The sequence below is a fragment of the Hyperolius riggenbachi genome, chromosome 5, assembly GCF_040937935.1.
Source record: "Hyperolius riggenbachi isolate aHypRig1 chromosome 5, aHypRig1.pri, whole genome shotgun sequence".
Classification (NCBI taxonomy): domain Eukaryota; kingdom Metazoa; phylum Chordata; class Amphibia; order Anura; family Hyperoliidae; genus Hyperolius; species Hyperolius riggenbachi.
In genome coordinates, this window is record NC_090650.1 from 141,755,116 (window position 1) to 141,774,536 (window position 19,421).

The 19,421-nt window shown below is 43.8% G+C and overlaps 1 protein-coding gene across 1 annotated transcript in view; it reads left to right on the plus strand.

Annotated features, from left to right (window-relative positions):
* The first annotated feature begins 11,501 nt into the window (after positions 1-11,501).
* Positions 11,502-19,421, plus strand: part of LARS2 (leucyl-tRNA synthetase 2, mitochondrial) — a 320,228-nt gene continuing 312,308 nt past the window's right edge. Inside the window, exon 1 of the mRNA XM_068236332.1 lies at positions 11,502-11,589. The gene's annotated coding sequence lies outside the window, so the exon portion shown is untranslated. The remainder of the gene's footprint in view (positions 11,590-19,421) is intronic.

Below are 19,421 nucleotides of genomic sequence, written 5' to 3' on the forward strand. Positions count from 1 at the left end.
ATGGCCCTGTCTAACTTTTTGAAATGATGGTGAAAAAGGCAGATTCAGCCCATCCCACCATCAAATTCACAGCTGAATGGTCTACAAGTAGTATTCACTACTTGGACGTGACAATCAGCAATGAAAACGGGAAGCTGGCTACAAGCTTATACCAGAAGCCGACGAAACTGAACAATTTGTTGCGGACGGACAGCTTCCATGCGGCCACGGTCAAAAAGGGCATTCTAAAAAATTTTGAGGGCCCAGAGGATTTCGTCCAAGCTAACGGATTACGATAAAGCTGCAGAAATTTTGATTGCCAAAATGGTAGAGAAAGGGTATGATGAACACGCTCTTAGAAAGGTGAGTGAGGAGGTGAGATTTGTCACAAGAAAGGACTTGCTGCTCCCCAAAGAGAGAGATTTGTCCAATCGGTTGCCCTTTGTGTGTAACTACGGGTATCTGTCGGAACGAATTTGTTCCGTAGTGCGAAAATTCTGGCCAATACTTAGGCAAGATCGAGAGTTTGGTAAATTGTTTGTTGAACCTCCAGTGTTTGCTTATCATAGGGGTAAGACCATAAAAAATTGGGTATGTAAATCGGACATTGCCATCAGGCATGGTGAGAGCATGCCCAATGCTAAAAAGGGCACCTTCCCATGCCTGAGTTGCAATTGCTGCAGTGCAATAGTAAAAGGGAGCAGCATTTTTCACCCCTCTACTGCTACTAATATAACCATTAGGGAAAGGTTTTCCTGCGTGGTGTACGGTCTCAGGTGTCCCTGCGGTCAGGTGTATATTGGCAAAACCGAGAGACCAGTAAAACAAAGGATTCAAGAGCACAAAAGGGACATCACAAATTTTGCAGAATGTAAAAAGAGTATGAAACCTCAGTATCTAGGCATTTTTTGCAACTCCGACACAGAGTCAGTCAGTTAGGATGGTTCCTGATGGAAGGAGTGCCAAGACTGAATAGAGAGAGGGGGGGGGGGGGGGGCAGTTAAAAATTGCTGCTACACTGTGAAGCAAAGTGGATAAACAAATTTAATTGTGTTTACCCCAATGGTCTGAATGAGGACCTGAGTTTGAAATGCTTTTTGTAATGTCGCTCTTTCTTCTAGGTGAAATGAATGCACAGAGTATCTGAAACAGGAATGAACCAGTTTTGGCATCGTAAAGGATTATGAATATATGAACTGTTTATTACTGTTCTGTGTTGTACATATGTATCTGGGTGACCTACTCCTCAGTGGTTAGCTGAGGTAGACATTTAAGTGTAGTTCCTTGGATTGAATATTATGTAACTTTGTATATATTTGGTTGTTTATTTTTGTCACTATGGTTACTGGTGGTCAGGTGATCACATGGACTTCCTGGGGAGGGGTATTAAAGTGTTGCTGATGAAGGGTGTGGCACACCTGAGGAAGGGCTTCGCTCGAAATATGTCGTGTGCCTCTGTATGCTGTCAATACAGTTAACTTGCTGAAGCCTTTTGTGTGCCGTCTCCATTTGTTCTACAGTTCATGGTATGGCAGGAGTGGTGTACCTGCAGGAGTTGAGCACCGACGCTGAGGTCGAAGGTCGGCCTCTGAGATCGAGGTGGGGTGCACGAGAAATACAAGTTTTTTACTCACCTAGAAAGGTTGGCATCTCTGCACTTACTGGTGGCAGGAGATTTTAACTGTGTAAGCAATCTACTTATAGATCGAAGTAGTGTCGCAACTCACAGTAGGACTTTTCCGAAGTTCCTTCAAAGGGCCCTAGCTTCAAATCAGCTGACGGACATGTGGCAGACACTTCACATTGGTGATTGTAGTTACATGTATTATTTCCATCCTCAAGATGCTTACGCTAGACTGGACTACGTTTTTCTTTCCCCTGTGCTTTTAGCAAATCTTAAACAAGCAAATATACATTTGTGTGTATGTGGTCAGACCAGATCAGATCAGATTGTAAATTACCTTTTATTGCAAGATGTTGGCATTCTCAGAAAACTTAACACTGCCCTGGAAGAGTTTTTCATTTTTAACAATAATGGTGAAATATCACTGGGAGTTTTGTGGGCATCGTACAAAGCAGTAATTAGAGGCAAATTGATACTGATGGCTACCAGGCATAGAAGGGAGGGTATGGCTACTATCCTTCGTCTAACAGCTGAATTAGAAGCTTTATATAAGTGACATAGCACATCCCTTAATCGCAATACCCTTGAACAGATTAGAACAAAGAGACAAGAATTAAATCAACTCTGCGCAGGCCCAGTATGGTCTGTGTCTGCACAGTAAGCTCCTGGTGACATCAGGAGCGAAGACACGGCAACGCAGGCGTAGTGGTTTTCATACTTTAAAGTCTGAAATTCCAGAAGTGAACCGGAGGCGGGGCTGGAGCATCGGTGAGTGGCTGCGCGGGCACAGGATGTCTGCGGGGGACCATTAGAAGCCCCAGGTAAGTTCAACTCATTTTTCCCCAAACCCCCTACAGTATTCCTTTAAAGAGTATGCCAAGGGGTGAGTGTGCATTAAAGGGAATCTGAAGTGAAAATAAACTTATGATATAATAATTTGTATGTGTTGTACAGCTAAGAAATAAAACATTAGCAGCAGAGATGAGTCTAATATTGTTTCCAGTACAGGAAGAGTTAAGAAATTACAGATGCTATCTATGCAAAAGAGCCACTGATCTCTCTACGACTTTCAAAGTCGCAGAGAGCTCTGTCTTATGAAGCTTATTAACTCAAAGTGTCACTGTATTGTAACTCCTGTGTTTAACTAATTGAATTCTGTTCTAGTAAAAAAAATGGTGGTAGTTTATATGGTGTAAATAATATTTTAGAGCAAAGAAGAAATGCTGGGTTTCATTCCTCTTTAAGTAGTATTGGAAATATGGATGAATCTCCAATGAATTTTGATATGGTTGGAAATAAAACTGTCTATCAAAAAGGTGAAAAAACGATATTAATTAAAACAACAGGACATGAGAAGTCCAGCTCTACAATGGTACTACGATGCACAGCTGATGGCGCCAAACTGTGTCCAATGATTATTTTTAAAAGAAAAACCATGCCAAAACTCGTTTCCTGCTGGTTGTTTTGTACATGTGAATGAAAAATGCTTGATGGATGAGAAAGGGATAAAGCTATGGCATGATAATGTATGGAGTAGGCGACCAGGTGGACTTATTCAAAAACGTAGTCTACTGGTGTGGGATATGTTCAGGGCTCATTTAACTCCCAGCACCAAGCAAAGGCTCGCAAGACTAAACACGGATGCGGCTGTTATTCCTGCAGGATTGACACCGTTGGTACAGCTACTGGATGTGTGCCTAAACAAGCCATTTAAAGATCACATTCAAGAACAGTGGAATGAATGTATGGTTAGCGGTAAAAAGTCATTCACAAACAGAGGAAACATGCATGCTCCACAGTTGAATGTTTTGCGCAAGTTTCTCATAAAAGCCTGGAGTATTGATGATGAAACAGTAATCAAGACTTTCAAGAAGTGTGGCATATCAAATTCATTAGATAGTATGGAGGACGACTATTTGCGGCAAGACGAAAATGAAGCCAAAGCTGAGAACACACCAATACGGAATTCGATCCATACGATGACTGCCTAACAAATGTATCACAAGATCTCATTGATGCACTTATATCAGATGACAAACAGGAGGATTTTGAAGGCTTTTAAAGGAAAACTGTCACAGCAGCAAAACTGCTTGCAGTTTTTATGATGGGCGTTGCTAACTCACCAGGGACTTGCCCGGAACTTGTTCTCTAATATTTGTCTTCCTCCTACATCAGTTCCAGTTCCTACATCAGTTCCAGTTTGGTTGACCGCTTACAAAACAAACAGCATAGCAGCTCCCATGGATTGTCCGACGCATCCTTCCAGCTTTAGAGGAAAAGTTTAATCCACTTTCACTGTTTCATGTTTACATGGTCCTTATGTTTATAAGTGACAGTTTTCCTGCTAAGTACCTGCATGTCAAAAGCATTAAAATTAAAATTACTGGTACCATATTGAAATCAAATCTGATGTTTTTTTTACTTCTATTTGGTGTGCATTGGAAGAGGGGTATTCTTATACGGCGAGTATATCCCAAACTCTATAATTTAACTGGAAAACTTGGGGGTCGTCTTATACGCCGGAATATACGGTAGTCCACTAAAATTGTCTGCCTGTGAAATAGACACAACAATGATTAGTTAAGGCCAAGGCAAAGGGTGGATGTGTCAGGTTAAAGCACCAGAAGGAGGAGGTGTAAGGCTTGGTTCACACATAAAAAAAGTGTCCAGTCCTGTCAGTTTTTGATGGTTGGTATCAGTTTTGCATGTATTTCTATGTGTGTGTGTTCAAACATAAAAGGTGCACATTTCCGGTCCAGTCAGGTAAAGCAGATAGAAAACTGATGAAAAACTGGCAGGACAGACCAGGACAGTACCGGATATTAATATTAGTATGGTATTTAATATTAAGATTTCTATGTGAACAAAGCCTAAGGAGGGAGAAGTTAAAAACTAACCTGGAAGTTAAGGTCAGCCTATCCACAAGTATATGAGGTAATACCTTTCTATTTTTCCATATTATTGAAGTTTTGATTTCTACAGTTAGTAAAGAAAGTCATGCAATACATCATGATATTTTTAAATTATTTGTGCTAAAACAGTGCTGACAGAAATACCGGGGGCCATATGCAATTCACTTTTTCACCTGAGTTTTCTCCAAGGAGATAATTTTTCATCTTCAATTTAAAATAACTTTCCAGCACTTTTCAACTAAAAAAGTACCAAAAAGTAGGTGAAAAAGTACTATCAAAATTATTTTGAGTATTTTCTTGCTTTCTGGTGGCTTAAAAGGCATTTTATTGACAAGTTTAAAAATATCACCCAGGAGAAAACTCAGGTGAAAATGTGAATTGCATATGGCCCCTGGAGTCCAGATATAAAATGCTAACTTTGCATGTATTAAAAATACTAATAACCCACATTATTGCAAACAGTGTTCCCTAAATCAATAAACTTTTCTCAATAGATTTATCTCAGATTTTTTTCTGTATAAAAGGCTCTGTCTTTAATACAGGAGGTACTTTTTAACCACATCCCGCCCCTGTACAGTATATCTACGCCACTTTAAACTTTACTTCTGTGCCTGGGGCGTAGATATAGGTACTCCCGCTGCCACCGCCCGCTCGCCCGGAGATCAATGAATGGGAACGCAGTTCCCATTCATTGATGGAAGTCCCCGTAGCAATGATCGGCAGCTTCTATGAGAAGCCGCACAACCATTGTGAGAAAGAAAAAATTTCCCGAGGCCATCTTGTGGTCAAATAGTAAAATTACATCAACAACCTTTTTTTTCCATTAAAAGCATTTTTTTACATTTAAAAATAACCATTTTCCTCCCACAATCTTCTCAAGGTACCCAAATATTTTTTATTAAAATTGAAAAAAAATGTGACAAAAAAATACATAAATAGTTACCTTAGGGACTGAATTGTTTAATATGTATGCCAAGAGGGTATATTACTATTATTTTTTTAATGATGGGCTTCTAAATAGTGATGGACGCAAAACTTTAAAAATGCACCTTTATTTTCAAATAAAATATTGGCACCAGACATTGTGATAAGGACATACTTTAAACACTGTAATAACCAGTACAAATGGGCAAATAAATTATGTGGATTTCAGTTACGGTAGCGCGCATTATTTAAAAACTATAATGAACAAAAGATGAAAAATAATGATTTTTTCCCCAATTTTTTTCTTATTTTCCTGTTTAAAAATCAGTTAGAATAAAATAATTCTTGGCGTAATGTACCACCCAAAAAAATGCCTAATTGGTGGCAAAGAAAAAAAAAGATATAGTTCATTTCATTGTGATAAGTAGTGATAAAGTTATTGGCAAATGAATGGAAGGAGCACTGAAAGGTAAAAATTGCTCTGGTGCTCAAGGGGTAAAACCCCCTCGGTTGTGAAGTGGTTAAAGGACACCTGAAGTGAGAGGGATATGGAGACTGCCATATTTATTTCCTCTTAAACAATGCACATTGCAAAATAAACAAAAAGAGGGACACACAAGAGCCCAATATAGTGTAGTATGCACTGGAAAGTGAAAGTGTGTGGAAAGAGTAGGTGCAATATACTCACAAGTCAGGGTTACCGCATAGGCAACCACTGTAAAAGCAGGTGGGGAGATTAGACCGGTCCCAACTCAGGATTAAGAAGTCACTCTCTGTAGATCAAGGAAAAAAGGGGTAACACCCCTCCACCAAGGGTGGATATGTATAATGTAGTATGGATACAGAGGCGCCAGAAGGATAAAAAGATCTAAAACGTTTAAAAGTGAGTAGGTAGTGGTGAACTTACCTCCTCCGGGCAGACACAAGAAAATACTGATCAATTTTTAGCAAATCTATTTATTTACATACTCCAGTAAAATACAACACGTTTCGCGGGAGTGACCCGTCTCCTCAGGCAATAAAATGGAGCATATACAAAAACATGTCTGATACTATGCTATGCGCATCTGCACATTGCTTGGCTGTCCTGTTGATCCTCTGCTTTTTATACTTTTAGCCATAGTCCCTGATCAACCATGCAGCAGATCAGATGTATGACTGAAGTTTGAGTGGACTTGTTTCTAGTGTGTGATGCAGACATTACTAATACATGAAAGATCAGCAGGACCCCAGGCAACTGGTATTTTTATAAAAGGAAATCAATATGGCAGCCTTTGTATCCCTCACTTTAGATGTCCTTTAAGACAGCCCCCCCCTCCTCCCCCCATATGGGTATCACATGGTGGTCTAATGGTCCCCTCTCCCTCCTATAGTTCTAAAGGAGCTTACTCCCCTTTATATAGCTTTTCTGGTATTCTAATATGCTGGTAGTCTGGTCTACATTAGTGGCTGAATAGAGTACTGGTTAAGGGCTCTGCCTTTGACATGGGAGACCAGGGTTCGATCCTGGCTAGAGTCAGTACCTATTCAGTAAGGAGTTCAAGGCAAGACTCCCTAACACTGCAGGGTGGCCTCCTGAGCGCATCCCAGTGGCTTCAGCTCTTGAGCGCTTTGAGTCCAACAGGAGAAAAGCGCTATACAAATGTTCGGATTATTATTATTATTATTACTTTCCATCCTTCCAAAGCACTGCTCTGGTTCCCCCTCATATAGGTTACTTCGAAGAACTAATGTTCCACCTCTCCCATTATCTAGTCCTCAATAGTGGTGTAATGGTTCCTCTGGTCCTTTATAGTTTTCCCTGGTGGTCTAGAGGTTCTCCCAACCCCACATAAAGTTTCCCCCCAGTGGTTCCTCCTGCTCCTTATAGTTTTTCCTTGAGTTCTAGTTGTTCACCACTTATATGACTTCCACATATAGCATTCCGTGGTCTAGTGCTTTTTGACTTTTTATAGCTTTGCCTGGTGACCCCCCCCCCTGGTTTTCTTGGAGTTTAAGTGGTTCCACCCCCCCGTCTAGCTTTCCCTGGTGGTCTAGTGTTTCCCCCTCCCCATATCTAATTTTCCCAGTGGTCCCCCCTTACAATTTCCCCTAGTGGTCTAGACCCCCATTATATAGTTTTCCCTGGTGGTCTAGTGGTTCCTCCCTCCCCTTAATATAGCTTTCCCAGGTGAAGCAATTACTTTTATATAGCTTTCCCTGTGGGTCCAGTGGTGTAGCTTTCGCTGGTGCTTTAGTGGTCTTTCTGCTATTAGATGCACAACGCACACGTTCTTAATTAGTGTATCCCGCCAAAAACGAAAAACCGAAGAATGAACAAAAGCGAATGCACTGAGGAGACCTGGGAATCACAGGGAAAAATAAATTTCCCTGTTGGTCTTGTGTTTCTGTCCTCCTTATGTAGCTTTTCCTGGTGGCCTAGTGGTTCTTTATTACACAGCTGGTTGAGTTTTTCCCCCACATACTGCTTATCCTGTTGGTGTAAGAGCCTCCCTCACCCCATACCGTATATAGCCTTTCCTGTTGATCCAGTAGTTCTGCCACCTTATATAGGTTTTCCTAGTGGTCTAGTGCCCCTCCCCCCTATAGCTTTCTCTGGGTGTCTAGTGCCCCCCACCCCCTTATATAGATTTCCAAATCCAAATCAACTTTATTGGCAGGACCAAATACATTTAGCATTGCCAAAGCAAAACAAAACATTAACATGGGGAGGGGGGATTGTGGGAATAAGGAAGGGATATAGGGGGTTGGGGTATATAGTCCATAGGTGTGTGGAGGATGTAAGGGACAGCATGAGGGACTGGGATATACAGTCCATAGGGGGGTATTGGGGGTATACAGTCCATGTGGTATCATGTTCCTCTCAGTTGGTGGCAGGCTGTGACATATCGGGCAGCTATTTGCACGGTTGTTTCCTCCTCCCCCAGTAGGATGTAGAGTTTCCTCTCCTCATCTGTGGAGGTAAAATCCTGGATGTGGGCTGAAAGTCTCTGGAAGTGGGTGGTCCTCACAGGTGCGTATTTGCTGCAGTGTAGCAGGAAGTGGGCCTCATCCTCCAAGACCTCCTGGTTTTTTGTCTGCACAGTCTCTCCTCCCGGGGCTTCCATGTCTGTCTGTGCCGCCCTGTCTCTACCTCCAGGTTGTGGGCGCTCAGACGGTACAGGCTCAGGGTCTGTCTGTCTTTGTGGTGGTGTAGCCTCTCCAGATATGGAGCCATTATGTACTCCCTCTGTAGTGATTGGTAGACAGCGAGTTTCTTGGAATTCTTGATGTCACTTCTCCATTCCCTGTTGATCTAGCCCTCTCTCCTTCCTCCTTATATAGTCTTTCCTGGTGGTCTAGTGGTTCCCCTGTCCCTGATAAATTTCCCTGGTGGTTCTCCTTTTTATAATTCTCCCTGGTGGCCTAGTTGTTGCCCCATCCTCCATATATGGCCTTTCCTAGTGGTCCCCCTCATGTATCCTTCCTTAGTGGTCTCCCCCCTACTTATATTGCCTTTTCTTGTGGTCTAGTACTTCCCCCCCCCCCCCCCCCCAATATAGTTTTCTGTTAGTCTAGTGGTCTCCCTCTTTACATAGTTTTTCCTGGTGGTTTGTTTCTCCTGCTTCTTATAGTTTCTCTGGTAGTCCTCCCTTGTATACGTTTCCCTGCCCAGACCACTATATAAACAAGCATCCTATTGGACTTGAAGTGGCCTTAATGTTCCTTGGCTTCTACCCAATGAGCCATTCACTCAGTAAATACAGTGTGTGTGCTCTGGACTGTAGGTTATAGCTCTGCACAACCTCAATAAATTGGATCTGCTTCGACAGTGCTCAGACTTCTTTACTGGTTTTGTCTACACATTTGTCTCATTGCACTCTGCCATGAGCACGCCCAAACTGCAGTGGCGGTTAACACCTTGGAAGGGTGAGTGCAATTTTGTTTTCTTAACCTCTTGACGACCAGCTAACGCCGATTGGCGTAAACTGGTCGTCTGCGGGTTTCCATGGAAACGGCCGCCTTTCCATGTCCGTTCCCGGAGGGTGTCTCCGTGAACAGCCGGAGAGCCGCCAATCCCGGCTCGCGGGCAAAATGTAAACACGCGGGGAAGAAATCCCCGCTGTTTACATCATACGGCGCTGCTGTGCAGCAGCGCCGTAAGGCAGATCGGCGATCCCCGGCCTCTGATTGGCCGGGGATCGCCGGCATATGATAGGCTGAAGCCTATCCTACAATGCGCAGGACGGATATCCGTCCAGCGCAGCCCACAGAAAGAGATCAAGGGATGGAGAGGAAAGGAACGCCAAAAACGCTGCGGAGGGGGGCTTTGAAGAGCCCCCCCCCCTGCAAACGCAGCAAGCCAGCGGCGATCAGACCCCCCCCAGCAGGACATCCCCCTAGTGGGGAAAAAAGGGGGGGGAAGTCTGATCGCCCTGGCATAATCCTGATCTGTGCTGCGGGCTGGAGAGCCCACGCAGCACAGATCAGGCAATAATCCCCTGGTCGTCAAGTGGTTAAGAACAATTTCCACAATGGAGTGCCATGATTTTACTTCATGTCTTTGCATTGGTTATATTATTTTCCCTGGTGGTCTAGTTGTTCTCCACTTATATAGTTTTCCCTGGGTGTCCAGTGGTTCCCTTTATATAATTTTCCTTGATGGTCAGCTGGTCTCTACATTCTATACTTTTTCTTAACGGTATACTGGTCTTGTGGTGCTATATATAGTACTTTTCCCTTGTAGTCCCATCTTATATAATTTCCCTTGCAGTTTAGTGGCCCCCCTTATTTAGTTTTCCCTGTAGTCTAGTGACCCCCTTTTATAAACCTTTACTTAGTGGATAGCTCTCCTTTGTAATTTAGCAGTTACCCCCTAATATAGTTCTCTCTGGTGGTCCACCACTATATTTTCTTGTCTCCCCTTCCATATCTTTACTTGGTGGTCTTGTGGTTACTCTCTTACATAGGCTCCCCTGCTGGTCTAGCAACGTATATGGTATACATACCCCTTGGTGTACTTGGACTGGGTTCAGGGGGTACTTGAACTTTTCACAATCAGGCTGTTAAAGTGAGTTCTGAAAAGTATGAGGAGATAAATCCTCTATAAATGAGCATACACATAATGCTTTATAATAGCATAAATGAATGTTTGAATATATATATATATATATATATATATATATATATATATATATATATATATATATATATTTTCCCTTCATAGAAAACTCCAAGGGACCAGGAAAAAGTACAGTAGAATCCCTTTACAGAAAACTCCAAGGAACCAGGAAAAGTGGTTTACTATATCAGAATCGATCATACATTATATATGTATGCAGACACATTTGCTGGGACTTTACTATAGCGCACGCGTGCATGTGTGTGTGTGTGTGTGTGTATATATATATATATATATATATATATATATATCTCAAGGGGTACTTGAGTTATTCCTTTTCAGGTAGGATATTGGTTACAGTAGTTACAAAAGGGGTAGGAAGCAAACTCCAATCTTTCTTAAAGGGGTACAATCTGTACTAACGTTAAGAAACAGTGGTCTAACAGATCCCCTTATAAAAATGTCCTTAATGGTCTACCCCTTACATTCCTTTCCCTGACAGACGAGTTGCCCCCCCCCCCCCCTAAGTTCCTTACCCCAGTGGTCTCATGGTGGTCTACTGGTCCCCCTCAGTGTTGCCAACTCATCTCTTTAATTACTGACACATATGAATTATACAGGTTTTGTGGCTAGGTAAATGCAGTTAAGGCACTGATTATGTGCAAATAGCCCCAGAACCTGCATAACTTAGATGTGTCAGTAATTAAAGGGATGAGTTGGCAACACCCCCCTCCACTTATTTAGCTTTCCCAGGTGGTCTAGTTATGCCCCCTCATGTAATTTTCCCTGGTGGTCTTGTAGCCTCCCACCCTACGCGGAGTGCGGCAGCAGGAAGCGATTGCACATTGCAGCGGCGATCCCGGTGCTCTGCTCTCCAGTCTCCTGCCTACACTGCAGCCAAACTACTCGCCCGGAACCTCTCTCCCGCTACCACCACACCAGCTGTCACATGGGCGGCTGTCACATGGCTCTGTGACCTCACCAAGGTCCTTTACCCACTAGGATTTAGCATCTTCCGCACGAGGAAGCCGGTGGAAGCCGACAGGAAGGTGAGACAGATTGTTGTCATTTCCTATGTGCTAACATGCTGCCAGCGAAAAGCGTATTTTCCTATAATATACTCCCATATATTTGATTCTATTACGTTTCTGGACTCCAGTCTGCAGCCTTCGCTATTTATTCCTCAGTGTAGTAAATACGTCCATCAGACAGTGACGTGCTGTCAGTGCTCTCCTCTCTGTGTTCCCATTGGATGAATTAGCACTGTGTTGAGTGAATGAAATGACCGCCCTACACTCAGAGGTTATGCAGTACTTTAGTTGAACTAAATAATAAAGTGAACATTTGGAACTTAGGGTCTCTTGTAGAAAGTAGTTTTTTGTCAGGCACATTGCTGGTTTCAGTTTAGTACTGTCAAAGTTATTATTGCAACCCTGACGTTTCAGAGAACTAAAAGGTCAATGTCCCATGCAATGAGGAAATCATATGCAGACACACATGCTGTGCTTACTATTGCAAAAAAAAAAAAAAAAAAAAATATAGCAGGCACAGTTCAGATGACAAGTCTTTTGACCTCTTAATCGATTTAGCACTCTTTCAGACGAATGGCAAAACCGTACATTAAATGCGCCATTTAGAGTTAAGCGCCATTTTGCAACCGAATGAGAGCGCTTGTAACCACAAGTGTGTCAGCGGTTGTCACTGCACATCACGTCCAATGTCTGCTGCCACCTGATGCCGGTGCAGTGAACGCCACTAGTGCTGGAGCAAGTGCTCTGCACATAAGCAGGAGTGGCTGACAAAGAGTTAAAGTGGACCTGGACTCTTGCACAAGACACAGGGAAAGCAGAGAGCAATGCACGCTGTGTGTTTTTAGAGAGAAGAGCCTGTCTAATGCCTGGTACACACAATGCAATTTTCCATCAGATTGACAGTCGAATAGATTATTTCCAACTGATTCGATCTGATTTCTGATAATTTTTCTGATCAATTTTTCAATCACTTTCTATATAAAATCAATTGGAAATCAGATCGGACCTGTCCGAAATAATCGTTTCGACCATCAATCTAATGGAAAATTGCATCGTGTGTAACAGGCATTATCCTCCCTCATCTGTTAGTAATCAAAAGTGTAATTTGATCTCCTAAGCCTTGTACACACATCCAATTTGGATTGGCCAATTATTATCCAACTTTACGACTTCCAATGTAGTATGAGGGCAACAGATTTTGAATACTGTCAACAAATTGTGTTGGTAAGCTCTTATACAACATGGCAGTGGTAAAATTGGCCAATCAAAATTGGATGTGTGTATGCACCCTCAGTTGTGTCCGCACAGGAATTCGTCAGTCCTTGGCAGATACAGCTAATATGTAAAAAATAGGATGTTAACCCTTTTTCTGCTTCTATAAAAGCAGGAACTATACATACTGCAGATGTGTTGCAGCAGTTCTGTAAGCAGTAACAAAAAAAGGTTTTTCTTTAAATGTTATGCTGTTGCTTATCTTTCAGAACAGAGAGGAAGTTCTGAGTTCAGGTCCGTTTTAAATGTACTGTTGTCAGCTGAAAAAGCCCTAAGCATGTTTTTTTTTTTTTTTTTCAAATGCAGTTTTGAATATTTATATTGTTTGATCATCGGTATGGTTACATCACACATTATCCTTAATTGTATTATGACATTTATAGGTGAAGGGACAGTTTGTGCAGCTAATGATAAGCAGTTCTTCAGACTAGAAATGGCACATGGTTCAGGATCAGGACCAGGGTCTTGCATGGCTTCAATTCACTAAGCTTATCTTCTGTCTTTAATAACTCTTCTAGAGTTATCACCATGGTGATAAGGCATGTAGTATTCTGGAAACATTTTACCTCAGGCAAACCTAAAGTAACTCTTCTGTCTTTAGGTTAAATCAATACTTAAAATAACTCCAGAGTTAGACAGGCTGTTTATTAACTGCTGTGTGAAATTAACTACAGAGGAGGTAAAGTTATCTGTTGCCTTATTATCTCCAGCATGATCTTAGTGAATTGAGGCCATTGGCCTCAATTCACTAAGCTTATCTCCTGTCTTTAATAACTCTTCTAGAGTTGTTACCATGGTGATACGGCATGTAGTATTCAGGAAACATTTTACCTCAGGCAAACCTAAAGTTAACTTTTCTGTCTTTAAGTTAACTCTTCAATCCTTAAAATAACTCCAGAGTTAAAGACAGGCTGTTTATTAACTGCATGTGAAATTAACTACAGAGGAGGTAAAATAACAACTACAGAGGAGATGACTTAAGAGATAAGATAACTCTCTCTTATGTGGAGGTAAGTTTTCTCTTGCCTTATTATCTCCAGCATGATCTTAGTGAATTGAGGCCAATGTCTGTTGCAACTCTGGTTTCTGATTGGGGTTGCTGAGCTGAGCAGCAAAAATCTAATTTGGTGATGGGGGTCTTGCGGGGTACGGGAAACTGAAACTGAAGGAAATGAAACAGTTCGAACGGAAGTCGTTCCCCTGAAAGTACCAGAGTGAACCGGCCCTTGTAAGGAATCAATAACTTTTTTGAAAGGACACCTGAACTGCCGTAAAGAAATTGTAAAGTAAACATAATAATGTGTGTATTAAAGGGGAACTGAAGAGAGAGCTATATGGAAGCTGTCATGTTTATTTCCTTTTAATCAATACCAGTTGCCTGGCAGCCCTGCCGGTGTATTTCTCTGCAGTAGTATCTGAATGAAACCAGAAACAAGCATGCAGCTAGTCTTGTCAGATCTGACTTTAAAGTCTGAACCACTGAAACACCTGATCTGCTGAATGCTTGTTCAGGGGCTATGGTTAATAGGATTAAAGGCAGAGGATCAGCAGGTCTGACAGGCAACTGGTATTGCTTAAAAGGAAATAAACATGACAGCCTCCATATACCTCTCTCTTCAGTTCCCCTTTAAGGGGTTTAGTTAGTTACAGCTCTCCATTTTTTGGCTGGGTTCCCCACTATTGCACCTCTCTGACCCCCATTTGTGGCTCCAGCTGGAGCCATTTGAACCAAAGCTCTGACCCAGGCCCTTGTGCAATTCACTTTTTCTTCTGAGTTTTCTCCTAGGTGATATTTTCACAATTTGGCATAAAAAGCCTTTTTTCAGCCACCAGCAAGCAAGAAAATACTCGAAAAATAATTTTGATAGTACTTTTTCACCAACCTTTAGGTACCGGTACTTTTCTCAATTGTAAAATGCTAATAATTTAGTGTAAAGAGAAGATGAAAATTATCTCCTAGGACAGTGTTTCTCAACTTTTATGACCCAAGTACCCCCTATCGCAAATCAGTTCCAGTCAAGTACCCCCCCCCCCCCCCCCCTGTATATATATACACACACACACACACACACACACACACACACACACACACACACACACACACACACACACACACACACGTATAGGTGCCCCCAGTATAGATAGATAGCCATGTATAGGTGCCCACCCCCAGCATAGGTGCCCTCAGTATGGTTAGGTATAGGTGCCCCCAGTATAGCTAAGTATAAGTGCCCCTAGTATAACCAGGCATGGGTGGGTGCCCACTGTATATCTAGGTATATGTGTCCTCAGTATACTGTAGCTAAGCATAGGTGCCCCCCAGTATAGCCTGGCATGGGTGCCCCCCAGTATAGCCTGGCATGGGTGCCCCCCAGTATAGCCTGGCATGGGTGCCCCCCAGTATAGCTAGGTGTAGGTGCCCCCAGTATAGCTAGGTATAGGTTCCCCCAGTATAGCTAGGCATAGGTGCCCCCAGTATAGCCAGGAATGGGTGCCCACAGTTTAGTCAGGCATGGGCGCTTTCAATATAGCCAGGAAGGGGATGCAACGCAAAATGGGGGAGCATGCCCACACACCGCAGCGGGGAGGGTGGTCCACTCCCCCCTCCCTCACCTTGGGCCCCCCCGTCAGCGCTCCCCCCCCCCCCCCCCCCCCCCCGACACTCATTAATAGCAGCAGCAGCGGCGTCATCACTGACAGAGAAGGACCTCCGGCGTGGAATGTGGAAGTAAGTGTGCGTTCCTTTTACCATGCTGCCACCGCTGCTATTAATGAGTGTCGGAGGGGGAATCGCTGACGGGGAGCCCAAGGTGAGGGAGGAGGGAGTGGCCCCCCTCCCCGCCGCTATGTGTGGGCATGCTCCCTCATTTTGTGCTGCGTCCCCTCCTGGCTGCGTACCCCCGTCTGTGGTCTCGCGTACCCCCTGGGGTACGCGAACCGTGTGATGAGAAATACTGTCCTAGGAGATAACTCAAGGAAAAAAATAATTTGCATATAGGCCCCAGTTTTCATTCCCTGTATTTCTACATTTCCACCCGTTGTATATAAAACTACGTTCACAATGGGGTCTCACTGTGCACCGGACAATATAGTCACATTGCTAAAGCGATGAGATTGTATTGTAATGGTACATTTACATCAGCGTGTTACGAGCAGGGCTGTAAAGTCGGTACAAAAATCATCCGACTCCAATTCCAACTCCTTAATTTATGAAACCATGACAATGACCGCAAAAAATTTCTCTGACTCCACAGCCCTGTTTACTAGTGCATTGTGTGAAATCCATTGACAAAACATGGTGTGGTATCGCATAGCACGCACATTAACAATCACAGTGAAGCATATTTTGTATGTACTGTAAGCGTCACATTGCACATATGAAGCACAATGCAACTTTTCTCCTTTGCTTCAATCTGCTTCGCTTCGATCCTTCTTTTGCAGGTGCACAATGAAGTACCTCGCCATGAACAGAACCTTAAAGAGAGCCCGAGGTGGGTTATCAGCTGCCTCGGCTGAGTTTTGTCTGACTTGTGTACGAGGCTTAAAGAGAACCCGAGGTGGATTTTAAGAATCCTATTAGCACACAGAGGCTGGTTCTGCATATAATCACCAGCCTCTGTCACTATACTATTCCCCCCCCCCCCCCGGCCCCCTTGCGCCCTCTGCTGTCCCCCATAAATCAAACCGCTGTGCTAGGGACACGCAGCGTGTCAATAGCAGGCTGTTTACGTGCAGACTGTCACACTCCACCGCTCCCTCGCCTCCTCTATAGCACCGCTCCCTGCCTGCGTCCCTTCCCTCCAATCAGCTTACAGAGGCAGGGAGGGAAGGGATGCAGGTGGGGAGCGGCGATCTAGAGGAGGCGGGGGAGCGGCGGAGAGTGACAGTCCGCATGTAAACAGCCTGCTATCGACAAGCTGTGTGTCGCTAGCACGGCGGTTTGATTTATGGGGGACAGCAGAGTGCGGGGGGGGGGGGGGGGGGTACTAGGGGGGGGAACAGAATAGTAACAGAGGCTGGTGATTATATGCAGAACCAGCCTCTGTGTGCTAATAGGATTCTTAAAACCCACCTCGGGTTCTCTTTAAGCCTCGTACACAAGTCAGACAAAACTCAGCCGAGGCAGCTGATAACTACCCCCTCTGCTGAGACTCTAGCCTGAGTACAACAGTACGGGTGGATCGATCTGGCTGAGATCATTGATCATCCCACTCACTTTGGCCACCGTGCACATCACTATATCCCCACCCTGCATAGCAACTTTGAAATACAACTAGAGTTGCGCACCACCCAATTAATTGTAAATGGCTACATACAGTGTACTAGAAAACGCGTATAACATAGAGAGGCAATCGGGAGCTTTCCTGTAGCAGCATCACTGTTATAATATATACCAAGCTTCTACGGCATATCCATGTTTCAAAAAACATAGTTTTATTTATATAAATAACTATTTAAGAGACATAACATAACCTTAAAAACATTAAAAAAAATATATACCCGACCTTATGAGTCCATGCCTATTGAGGAGCCAGTTGAATGCAATGTTTATGCAAAGAAGACCTCCCCGGCAGGGGATTATAATAACTTCTACAAGAGTATGACCCGGGTCATGGAATGCCACAGTAACAATAATAATAATAATAATAATAATAATGAATTAAAAAAGTGCCAGTTCTATCATTAATAAATCAATCATAATGTGCAATATAAATATGTGTAGCACCTGAAAAATCTTTTAACAGAGACTCAATCTATTAAGGGTGGATGCTCACACTGTACAGCGGACCTCTTCCCACCTGCCCACAATTGGTTTGTATGGTATCGACCTCAGGGGGCATCTCTCACTCACAGGGGCGTAGGAATAGGCCCTGCAGCCCCTGCGCCCGCGGGGGGGCCCGGCCCCCCCCTGGGGCCCGCTTGGGGCCGTTTTGTGGGTGCTGGAGGGGTGGCAGCATGAGGGGAAAGCCTTGCCCACAGTCGGCGGGGAGAGGGGTAGTTCCCCCCTCTCCCTCACCTCGGGGCTCTCCCCTCTGTGCTCCCCTCCAGCTCTTTAGTGTGTGGGGCTGTGGTGGGCAGCGAGCGGCGGGCAGATACATACCTGCTTCCGTGCGTTCCATCGACGACTTCTCCCTCTAGCGGCTGACGTCACTTCCGGAAGTGACGTCAGCCGCTAGAGGGAGAAGTCTCCGATGGAACGCACGGAAGCAGGTATGTATCTGCCCGCCGCTCGCTGCCCGCTGCCCACAGCCCCACACACTAAAGAGCTGGAGGGGAGCACAGAGGGGAGAGCCCCGAGGTGAGGGAGAGGGGGGAACTACCCCTCTCCCCGCCGACTGTGGGCAAGGCTTTCCCCTCATGCTGCCACCCCTCCAGCACCCACAAAACGGCCGCGAGCGGGCCCCGAGGGGGGGGGGGGGGGAGGGGCCCGCTCAGAAAATCTGCAGGGGGGCCCGGTGGGGCCTAGTTACGCCCCTGCTCACTCACAGGTACTTGAAAAACAAAGCAGATCGAGAGACCCAATAGTGCAATATATCAAACCAATTGGTCAATAAAGTAAATATATGAGAATATACTCACAAAGATGGGTTACCTCTGGTAACCAATCAGTAGGCAGGTGGGGAGATTTGACCAACCTGACCCGATTCAGGTTAAAAAAAAGTCACTCTCCATACAAGGAGAAAAACAGGGGGTAACACCCCTCCACCAAAGGTGGACACTCAGGATAAACAATCGTTTAAAAAGGAGGCACCAGATAAGGATAACATAATTAAAAAACATTTAAAAAAGGGGGAAGTAGTGGTGGCCTTACCTCCCACAAGTGGTCACATGATCAGTTATTCACTGAAAAATATCTTTATTCAAATAGACTACAAAGTAATAGCAATGCGTTTCACACGACATCACACTGCATCAGGCAGTATGTAGAGCACCTAAACAGATTGTGCACATAAACAGTTGTAAAACAAATGCTTACCTTGCTATCCATCTTTTTTAGTTCATTTTGTAACATTTATATTATAAAAGTAGCCATACACTTTTGGGTCATGTAAACGGTTGATATCTACCTGAGATTGATCAGTCATGTGCATTCCAAGATACACCTTTTCATACCTTGTGTCCCTCAAAATAAGACCGTGCTAGGGCTTATTTTTAGGGTAGGGCCTATATTTCGAGCATGCTCAAAATTCCAGCTAGGGCTTATTTTCAGGGTAGGGCTTATTTTCGGGGAAAGAGGGTATTAGCTACTGCATAACTTCCACTACTTCCTTTATACTGTTCCATGCAGTTACTAAGCTATGCTATTTTCAAACTACAGAAAATTGACCTGACATCCTCGGATAACTGTAGTAGTTGCTATCAGGGTGCTGCAGGCTTTTCCTTGTAGAATGGGGATGACCGGATATCCAATTATTTGGGCTCCAGGTGCAGCCTAAGCTACAAAACCTATAGAAGGTTTCGCTAGACAAGCAGTTGGAATCTTTGCTGTTGGATTTTCTATTCCATTTATCTTTGTCAGAATCAAAGACAGATACTCTACAAACCCTACTGTTTTATGCTAGGGAGCAAATTATGAT